At 39.1% G+C, this 10703-nt stretch overlaps 1 long non-coding RNA gene across 1 annotated transcript in view; it reads left to right on the top strand.

Annotated features, from left to right (window-relative positions):
• The first annotated feature begins 519 nt into the window (after window positions 1-519).
• Window positions 520-10703, top strand: part of LOC106148756 — a 19872-nt gene continuing 9688 nt past the window's right edge. Inside the window, exons 1-2 of the long non-coding RNA XR_001234427.1 lie at window positions 520-711; window positions 3065-3314. This is a non-coding gene — a long non-coding RNA (uncharacterized LOC106148756). The remainder of the gene's footprint in view (window positions 712-3064; window positions 3315-10703) is intronic.

Raw genomic sequence — 10703 nt, 5'->3', positions numbered from 1 at the left:
TTAATCTCTCACTCCAAGTAGTGCTCATTAGCATGACTTCCATATGTGAATATATTTTTTTATCTTGAGTGTAAATCTCATACATTTCCATCAGTCTAGTCAGCTTTCTGAACTGTCACTCGGTACCTCTTCACTCAAAAACAACCCTCTTCACAAGGAGCTTTGGAATGTTCCAAGTTGTTGGTTTGGTTCTTACTACCTGACCTTGATTAAATTTTTCAAGCATTTTCTCTTTGTAACTAATTAAAGGTGAGAGGATAGAAACAGGTCATTTTCCTCCTCAGTTTTCCTCACGTAATTTGCTAATTTGTCCTGGCTAATAACCTTTGAAATTTGAATTCCACAATTACTTCTGACATTCTAAGTGAGGCTAAGAAATAGCGCACCACCCAGCCTTTCCCTTTACCATGCCTGCTTCTGAAACAGAGTTGGAACACAATTAATGACTCATTGCATTCTGAGGGGTTTCTTTCACAATTCTGACTTCTCATACACTCAGCAACCAATTCTACACGGAAAGGCACCATTCTCCATGATGCTCATGGCTCCCAGTGCTCAGCCCTGTGTTTTCTAGGCATACCTCGTTGGACTCCATGGTTTCTGTTACTTGTGGGTTTCTTCCTGCATTGCTTGAACTTGACTCAGTGCATTTGCTGAGCAGGCCACCAACTGTTGGCATGTGCATACCATCTAGTACCCAAAATACTTCGAGTGAGTCTTTGGTACTTGAGGACCCCCAGTCCCTCCCCAGAGTGACTCCCTCCCTATACTCATCTGCTATGGATGATTTGGTAAAAAGTACTACAAACAAAGGAGCTTAGAACAGCAAAAAGCTATTGTCTCCTGTTTGTAGGCTAGAAGTCCAAAATCAGGGTGTCAGTGGTATCACTTTTACTCTAACTTGTAGGGCAAGGATCCTTCCTTGTTGGTTCCAGGTCTGGGAGCTCCAGAAAAGCGTTGGCTTTTGCTGGTGTAGCTCCAGTGTTTACATGGTGCACTCCTGCTTCCTCTTCACATTACCCTCCCTCTGTGATGTCTGTGCCTGGGTTAGATCATCTTCATCACCTGTATCTCTAAAGACCTTATCACCAAAGAAGGTCACATGCTTAGGGCCCCGAGTTCCTTCAATGAGTATTGCGAATGAAAGGGGAAAAAAGGAGGCCAGGGAAGGGCGGTCATCGGAAGAAGAGGAAAGGCCAAGTGAGGACGTCTGGAGGCGGGATACTGGTACATCCTGAAGTGGTCCATCTGAAGGCAGCCAGAACAGTGTGCACAGATGTGGTCAGAAGTTAAGGCAGCCCTCAGGTGGAGTAGAGCCTTGCAGGACATTGGAGGCTCTGAGGATGGGACTTTAGGTGCAATGGGAAATTATTTCATTTGGGAAGACATGTAGGCTTTTTGTAGGGAGACACATAAACTTTTTATAAAAGCCTACTCCGTCTTGCATGGAAACCAGATTAGAGAACAGGGTAGCAGTGAAATCAGAGAAGCTGATTAGAATGGGATCATTATTGTCCAGGTGAAGGCTGGTGGTGGCTTAGATTAGAGGAAGAATTGAAAAGGAGCAAGAAGAAGCTGATTCGGAAACTTTGGGAAAGAGAACATACAGGATCTGCTACTGGAATGGATGTCAGATAACAGCAAGTGAAAGGAACCTTTTGTATGGCTGAGTATCACCACTTCTTCCCACTCCGCATCTGGTCCTCTACAGGGACTGGCCTGTGTGCAGCACCTATCTGCTGGGCTGCAGTTCAGGCACCAGCTGCTCACTTAGCTGGTCCCACCTTGAATTCCCTGGTCATGAGGCAGAAATCCTGTAGGCTGGATCTACAGTTCTTAATGGCTGGGTCTCAGTCTTGGCTTCAGACATGGCTTCAGTCTTGGTGTTGTCAGAACTAGTTTTGGTATTTTGAGTTAATTCCCCTCAGCTCTCACCACAGTTAACCCTAGCTTCCTCTGCTTCCATGCCCACGTTTTGGCTGAAGCCTCCAACTGTGCTTAGGACCCTGAAATATTGACAAATGGTTTTTTATCACAGCATCCAGGTTGACAGCTGTACTTATTGCAAAAGACAGTAAGATGATAAGGCCTGACTTCTATAAGACAGAGTCATGTGATGTTCAGCAGGGGTCAGATGTCAATCCTCTTTAGGCAGTTAAGGAGGACTTATGCCATAGACCTAGGTAGGGCAGAGAAAAATCTCACGAACACTCCACGGGCTCTTTACCTCCTCTTTACCTTCAGTCCTCTCCTATGCATATAAGAAGACAGGCTAAGAAGGATGAAGGGATTTTAGAGTAGGGTATATCTGGCCAACTTAGAAACAGGCCTAGAGGAACAGAGAGGGGTTTTGTGCTCTTGGTCACTCAGAGCTGATGTGATGTCAGGGATGCTGAGAAGTTTGTTTCTTGAAAGAATAATCTCTTGATAAATGATAGCTATCCAGGGTGAATGCAAATATTTGCAGTTAAAGTAGTTCCCATTTCATGACTTGGTTAAGGATAAACAGTCCTTTCCACTGAAGTAGACTCCTTATTTCAATGAAACAATGGTTACGAAGAACCATGGTTATGAAAGTGAAATGTGGCATTATTTGTGTAGTTGCCACAAGCAGGTACTTCACACATATTACTTGTGATCCTGGTTTCACCCTATAAGATAGACTGGTTGTTTCCCAGCATTCCCTCTTTGTGTTAATCAGTTTTTTCTCAGTGTGGCAAAACAAAGGAAATAAAATGGAAGGATTTTTCTTGGCTTATGATTTTAGGGCTTCAGCCATGGTTGGCCAGTTGCATTGTTTGCCTGTGGTGAAGTAGTACATTATGGCAGAGGGGCATGGTGGGCCATCGTGGGTCATGTCATGGTGAACAAAAGCCAGAGAGGAGGACTGGGGGGTCAAATATATTCTTTGAAGTCATACCCCAGTGACCTACTTCTTCCAATTAAGCTCTACCTCATAAAGTCTCCACCACCTCCTACTGGTGCCTTTGGGTGGGAAATGAGCTTTCAACACATGAGCTTTTGGAGGATGAAAGTCAAACCATAGCACTGTCTTTGCTCTTAGGAAATGCTTCTTCTCTCCAGTTTGAATCATGTGAGTTGAGTAAGACCACAGAAGAATCCGTTCCTGAAATGTAGGACTTGGGAGAGAGAGCATGATGCCGGTCCTTTCTGGAGGCAGACAATTCAAGGTACGAGAGAAATTGCAGAAGAAGCTTACCTGTAGAAGAATCAGTGAAAGGTGGAAGAAATCCTGCCATTTCTCATAATTTGATTTTATTGCTTCCAATGAGAGCCCACATAAGTTTTCTTTAGTAAGTAACTTCATTTTTTATTATAATCCAGAGTTTTAATGTGAAGCTATTATCTCATTTTACAAATAAGAAAACTGTCTTGGAGAAGTGACAATTTGGGTGATGCCATCACATGGCCAGTTAGAGGTGGAGTCAACGTTTAGATCTGAGTCTCAGAGACTCAAAAAAATCCCATTGCACAGCCTCTGCAGACTTCTTCTAGAGTTAAATCCAGTTCTGTGCTATTTCAAGGAAACATATTAAAGCAAACTGCCATTAGTTGAACATAAAAATTAGGCAAAGATAATTAGCCAAATGTAAGCAAATAACACAAGAAATTGTTATGCATTTTAATGCAGAAACCATTAAATAGTACAATGAGCTATTTTATATTGATCTTAAAATACTGTACACAAAGAAGATATAATAGCGAAAAACTATTTTATTCCAAACAACAGTGATCAAAACATATTAAAACCAAAAAGTCAAAATGCAAGAATTATTAAAACCACAAATGTTAATCAGAAACTCATAGTTCTCAAAACTTGGCAGATCAAGTGGTCAGACATGTATAATATTATAGAGAATTTAAATCACAAATAATTAATAGGCTAGCCAAAATACAGAAATTAGACATTTTTTCCAAATCTCCATGGAACATTTAAAAATTTTGTTATGTATCAGGTATGAAGAAAATCTCAGTAAACTTAAAATATTGTACATAGCCACATTCTCTGATCATTCTGCAAGAAAATTAAATGTTAAACATAAAATAGATCCCAAATAAGTTTAACTACATGGAAGAAAAGTCTGTTTCAATAAATAAAAAAAAATACTAGGCAGAATGAGGTATACATCTACATGTGTGGTTTTGGCTCTGTTGTCACATTACACTAAATTAAAAATAACACAGGTTATAGAATGTTTATAAAACAATCTAATTTTATATATCTAAAAGGATATTCATCCATATGATATTAAATACATAAATAAGTTTCCTGGAAAAGTCACAAGAAACTGTTGACATTGGCTATGTCAAGGTAAGTGTCAGAGGTAGGAGCAGGAATATTATAGGAAACTTAAACAACACAATTAACAAGCTGAACATTAAACAAAATTTCCAAATTCCCTTGAATATTTTTAAAGGTATATTATATAGCAAATCACGAAGACATTTTAACAAATTCTACATTATTTATACTGTTTGGATTTTCCTTCAATCTAAAGAAATGTAAGATAAAGGGCATTTTATAAAGTTTTAATTTTTAAATTAATCACTAGGGCAGAAATATAAATCTTCCAAATTATTTTATGAGGCACACACAAAGCAACAATGATAGTTCAAATATGGGAAATAGTTTTAAATCCATAAAATTAGAAAGCATATATATTTTTAAAAAATGACAGATAGTGTAAATGAGTTAAATTCAACTATTAATGAAAAAGTTTGGAAAGTTGGATTTAAAGAGAATATATTTTTGTGCTGTGTATATAAAGAATGATTTGAAAATCAGCATTTAGGAAAAGTTTAACAATAAACGAAGAACAAAGTTATGCCATGAAAATATAAGCAAAATTGCAAGGGTCATCTTACTATCAGAAGAAGAACAGAAAGGACTAAATAAGGAATTTTCTGATGCTAAAGAATGTAATTCATTATGAAGATATGTACACATGGATAATTGCATAGAAAACTATATTCTCTGTAGTTGATTCTAGAAAAGGTGGTTACAAAGATCAATTTATTATTTTAAAAATAAGGCAGTCAAAAATCTAACTCCAGCCCCTCTCTAAAATGTTCTTAGATAATTTCACATAGTACTTTAAATACATTTCAACAAGAAGACAATTCCAATGCTATTGAGATTGTTCACAAGGTACAGGAGGAGAAGGAAAGCCTCCACATTCTTTAGATGAACCCGGCATGACACAGCAAAAAGTATCAAAGATTGCACATAAAAAAGAACTATATGGCAAATTTATTTAGGAAAATATTCTAAATCCAATATTATTAAGGAGGTCCCAGTAGCATATTGAACTAATAATATACCATGACTACTGAGGTTTGATTTAAGAATATAAGAAAATTTTAATCTGTAGAAATATTTCAAGTAATTTCCCATATTACGTAAGGAGAAAAACCATACGGTTATCTCTACAGATGTGCAAAAACATTTGATAAATTTTAAACATATTCTAGACCATATTCTGTATAAAATAAGACTGGATAGATAATTTTTCAACATTATCTATATGGCTATAGAGCTTGATGGATAGATAGATAGATGATAGATAGATAGAGAGATAGATAGATAGTTGGGTAGATAGATGGATAAATGGATGGATGGATAGATAGATGGATAGATAGATAGATAGATAGATAGATAGATAGATAGACACATAGATACATAGATTTTTTTCAGAACAAAGACTAGACTCAAGAAAGTGATTTAACTGGACTGTCAGCGCTAAGGTTTACCAACTGACTAGCACATCATATTCAAAGCACTGCCAAACAGTAAATCCTACTCAGGGGTTCTTGTCAATTATAAAACATTCCTTTCCATAGCAGTATATGTAACCCCGACTGTCGTTCATGTGTTGAAATCAGACATTAACTTGCATCCTGCCCATAAATATAGCATTTACATTTTGGAGCTGGTGGGGGAATGGTCACAGGAGATCTTAAGTATTATTATATTTAAGAAAACATCATCAGTAAATAATGTAGCCTTCATACAATCATGCAAGGCCAAATAATGCTCCTTTTGCTTACCTGGGGTTCCTTTGTGGAAAGATAACTAATTCATTACTTATGCACACCTTGAAGAGTCATTCAATTAGAAGAGTTAGTATAAAATTTGTCTTTAGGGGAAGTAAAAAGAATTAAGATATATTATGTAGTACAACTCCCCACAATGAATGTAGTCATTATGTAGAGCAAACATGTACTAATAAAAATTTTTAGGCCAGGTATAGTGGCACATGCCTGTAATCTCAGCAATCAGGAGGCAGAGGCAGGAGGATCACCCCTGGTTCAAGGCCAGTCTGGGCTACATAGTGAGTTCAAAGTCAGCCTGAACTATATAGTGAGATGCTGTCTCAATTTTTTTAATTTTAAAAATAACATAAATTTTGTCCTGTACTTTAGCTGAAGTGATCAAGGATACCCCCTGAGCCTTGGAAGTCATGGTCAAGCTAGCTATGGATTATAGAATTGTCCTAGGTTTCCCTGTCATGGGTCAAAGAGGAATCTGTACAATCATTAATACATCCCGCTATACCTATACTAATACCAAGTGGGAAAATGGGAAGGTCAGTACAGAAACTTGAGGGGACCCTGGTGGCTATAGGATTTGTTTAGCTGATTGACCTGGAACCTGGGGATGTTGTGGAAGTTAGTATTATAGATTGCCTCATCCTCCAGCTTGGAGCCCTGTTACTAGTCACCTTAATTGTGGTAGCTTCATAGTATCCTCATATATGGCATGTGAGATGTACTAAATGAATTAAGTCCTACCTTGTTAGTCAGATTACTCAAATTAGCCAATGAAGTGGCAAACAATGGGGAAAATTATCCAGAAGTGAAAATAATATTAAATAAAGGGCAATATTGAGAGACAGCTTACATTTCTGTCTTGAAAACAGGCATTGATTGCCCTTTGTTTCAGACTACTTTTTAAGATGTTTCTATAATAAACAGTCTTGGAATGTAAGGAATGTTTCCCTGCAGAATAAGGATAGTGTTGGCTACAGCCTTAGAAGATAAAGATGTCACCCTCTGGGCAAAGATCAGGCACCTTACTAATATAAAATGCTCAAGTTCTCTAAGCTCAGGGTTCCTCTGCCATAATGTAACCAATTGCACGTACAGGCATCTATCTGGACCTCCCTGTGTCACTTTCGCAGGACCTGGGACCAAGGATGGCTCACACATTTATTGATAGCCATTATTGCAGTCCTGTGAGTAACAAAGTCATTCATCTCTGACCTGGGAATCTCATGTCTTCTGCCAGCATCCATGAATCTGTGGCAAGGTGTAGTATTAGCTCACAAGTAGGGTAAAATCTCAAGCTCTTCATACTTCTTGATAGTAATGGGATAAAGATGAACTTGTATAACCTAGTTTGCAAAGAAAATCATTTTTTTAAAAAATCAAAGTATTACAGATTTTGTCTTGTAAATATTTAAACTGTCTTGATATCCCTTAGATCTTATGTAATTTTCAAAGCCTTCCCATAAGCAGCCTCTAGATATGACCTCCAACCAATCTAGACACTTCCATTTCACAATTTATAATACTCTTTTAACTTCTATTTTGGATCCTGTTTTTAAAAGTCTTACCCCATTGGACATACAACTCTCCTCCCCGAGAGACAAAAGGCCTCCTTGCATGGCATTGATTTCTTCATTTACTTTCTGGGGATGTCAATAGACCTGGAACCTTGGAAATCAAATTCTCATATGACTCACTTATCTTCTCTTCCATTAATTCATTAACCAAATATCTTTAACCTCCTACACATTAAGTGCCCAGTGACTACTTACTAAATGATTAAATCCAAGTCCAGGTAGGAGATCACCACCAAACAAATCAACACTGAAATAAATATGTAAATATAAATTGTGAAAAGCACTATGAAGGGCAAGTTGTAGGAAAAAAGACAACACAGGGGCTGGGGATTTAGCTCAGCGGCAAAAGCGCCTGCCTGGCAAGCGCAACGTCGTGAGTTCGGTTCCCGGTACGGGAGAAAAACCAAAAAAAAAAAAAAAGAAAAAAAAGAAAAAAGACAACATGAACAGCAATACATGAAGTGGCATTTAATTGGGACTTAAGGAGAAATAAGGATTAACTGAGCAAAGGAATGGTGATAAGTGGTAAGTTCCAGGCAGAGAGAAAAGCTTTGGCTTTCTTTTGTTGGTCCTGTTCCTTTTTCCAAGTCATACCCCATGGCTGGCTGGAAAGGTTGGTTTTTCCTTACAAGAGATTCCATTTCTCTACTCTTTATTCTAAGGTGGAGTTGATGCTTCAACACACTGTCAGCAAAATAGCCTTGGTAGAAGGTACCATCTTTTCTGGAAGGTAGCATCTTTTCTGCTTCATCCGCTGCTGACCCCAAGCAGGCTCCTCCTCTTGGTAGCTTTCAACCAAGTGCTTGTTCTCTGGCTGTGCATCCCACTCTACTTGTTTGTATGGCCCGAACCCAATTATATATGCAAATTTTATTGGTTGCTGCCTTTGTATGCGTCCCCATATTCTCAGGAGTAGTTTATCTCTCAGGTGACATGGTTTAAGAAATGAAAATCATGTTAGGTTTGGTGATACAATACATCTTAAAAAGCCGACAGAAGTAACACAAGCAGAAAAATTCAATGCCAACTCTTTGCAGGGTCATCTGTGAACTCAGGAAATTCCTATACTTATTGAACTGCGGAACAAAGTAAATAAAAAAATTAGCCAGTCACAAAAAATATCTGTGGGCCAACATTAGACTTCATTTGCTGTAGTACCTACTGCTACCTTTAATCATATTAAAGTAGTTACTGCTGCCACCTTCTTCCAGTGTTGGCACTGCAAACTAGTACTTATCAAGCCCTCTGTGATAAATCATAGGAATGTCTGTATGTTCGACAGCCTTCCTTAATAATCTGATCAGAAGAGGGATGTGGCTTTGAATGGAGAAAATATGTGGCCTACATTAAGTATGGTTGTACTGGCAAGCTTTTCCACTGTTGTGACAAAGTACCCGATACTCACAATGGGAAGGAGGAGAGAATTATTTGGTTTTTGGCTTCAGAAGACTCAGTCTATGTTCACCTGGTTCCAAGGCGGTAACATCGTGAAGAGAAAGTCATAGCAGAGTAAAGCTGCTTAGTTCATGGTGGGCCAAAATCGGAACCCAGGGGAGGAGTGCTAGTGAGAGATATACTCTCCTAATGCACATTGTAGTGACCCATTTCCTCCAGTTCCTAACCACACATTCCACTATGAACATCAGTAGATCAACCCACGTGTGAATGTGTCTTCTCCATGATCCAGTCGCCTCTTTAGAAGTCCCTTGATCAAGTCAAATGGGCCAGATTAACTGTCACAAATTTACTCCTATCAACCTGACACTAGTCACATCTCCTGGAATCATTCTTAACATCCAAATAAGCACAGTGACAAATTAATAACTCCACTTAACAAGCTACAACAATCCTGTGTACAACTAAATCCTCAATAATCCTTTCCCCAAAGTCTCAGCATTATTCAAAAGTCCAAGTACAAAGCCTCTTCTGAGAGTTAAGGCAAACTCTTAGCTATGAACCTCTGTAAAACCAAAAAACAAGTTCTATAATCCCAAGGTACACTGGTATAGGGAAAACCTTCCCATTCCAAAATTGAAAAATAAGGAAATTTTTAAAAAAGGACCAAAGCAAAACTTAAAACAAGCAGGATAAATATTAAGCCCTAAAGCTTCATGTCCAGCATCCAGGACACATAGTGGTGAAATGTGACTTCCAGAGGGGCTTGGTAGCCCCACCCTAAGGTCTTACTGTGGTTGCAGTCCACATAGCCTATCTCTTATGCTGGGTCCACTTGCTGCCTGCCTGCAGCTTTTCATGGCAGACGTTCCATCTGCCTAGCTTCTCCAGCTTCCTGGGATCTGAAATGTACTTCAAGCATCATTCCCACAGCTTCATACAGGCACTTTTGAAGGGCACATGGCCTGGCCTCCTAGGCTTTCCTTTAAAATCTGTGTGGAAGCCTCCCTGACCTTTGTGTATTCTGCGTGTCTGAAAAACCCTCAACCCTCACCATGTAAACAATACCAAGCTCTGCTGCCAGCTCCAGAAATATCCAGGCCCATTGGACTATGGCTACATCAGCCTCCAGGTGCTTGGATGGCTGGGCATAGTGAAATGAATCCTGGAGAACCAATTACCTAGGATAGGTGTCTCCAAGCCCTGAGCCATGGACCAGTACCAGTCTCTGGCCTATTAGGAACCAGGCCACATAGCAAGTTGTGAGTGGTAGGCCAGCAAGCAAAGCTTCATCTCTATTTACAGCCACTTCTCATCGCTTGCATTACTGCCCCACCTCTGCCTCCTGTCATATTAATAGCAGCACTAGATTCTTGTAGGAGCCTGAACTCCCATGTAAACTGTAAGTGGTAGGGATCTAGGTTGCATAGTTCTTATGAGAATCTAGAGCCTGATGGTCTGAGATAGAGCTGAGGCAGTGATGCTAGCAGTGGGAGTGGCTGTAAATACAGACTGATGTTAGCATAGAGGTGTGCCTGCACAGATCATAAGAAAATCAATTGCTTGAAGACTTATAGCAAAACTCTGTCAGCAAGTCAGAAGTGAGAAGCTGCATCAGGGGACAGTCTTCAAGCCAGGATTCTTCACTTATTTTAGTCCACA

This window comes from Chinchilla lanigera, unplaced genomic scaffold (genome assembly GCF_000276665.1).
Source record: "Chinchilla lanigera isolate Chin_1 unplaced genomic scaffold, ChiLan1.0 scaffold00027, whole genome shotgun sequence".
In the NCBI taxonomy this organism is placed as follows: domain Eukaryota; kingdom Metazoa; phylum Chordata; class Mammalia; order Rodentia; family Chinchillidae; genus Chinchilla; species Chinchilla lanigera.
Note: the sequence above shows the minus strand (reverse complement) of the source record. Positions and strands in the feature narration are given on the sequence as shown.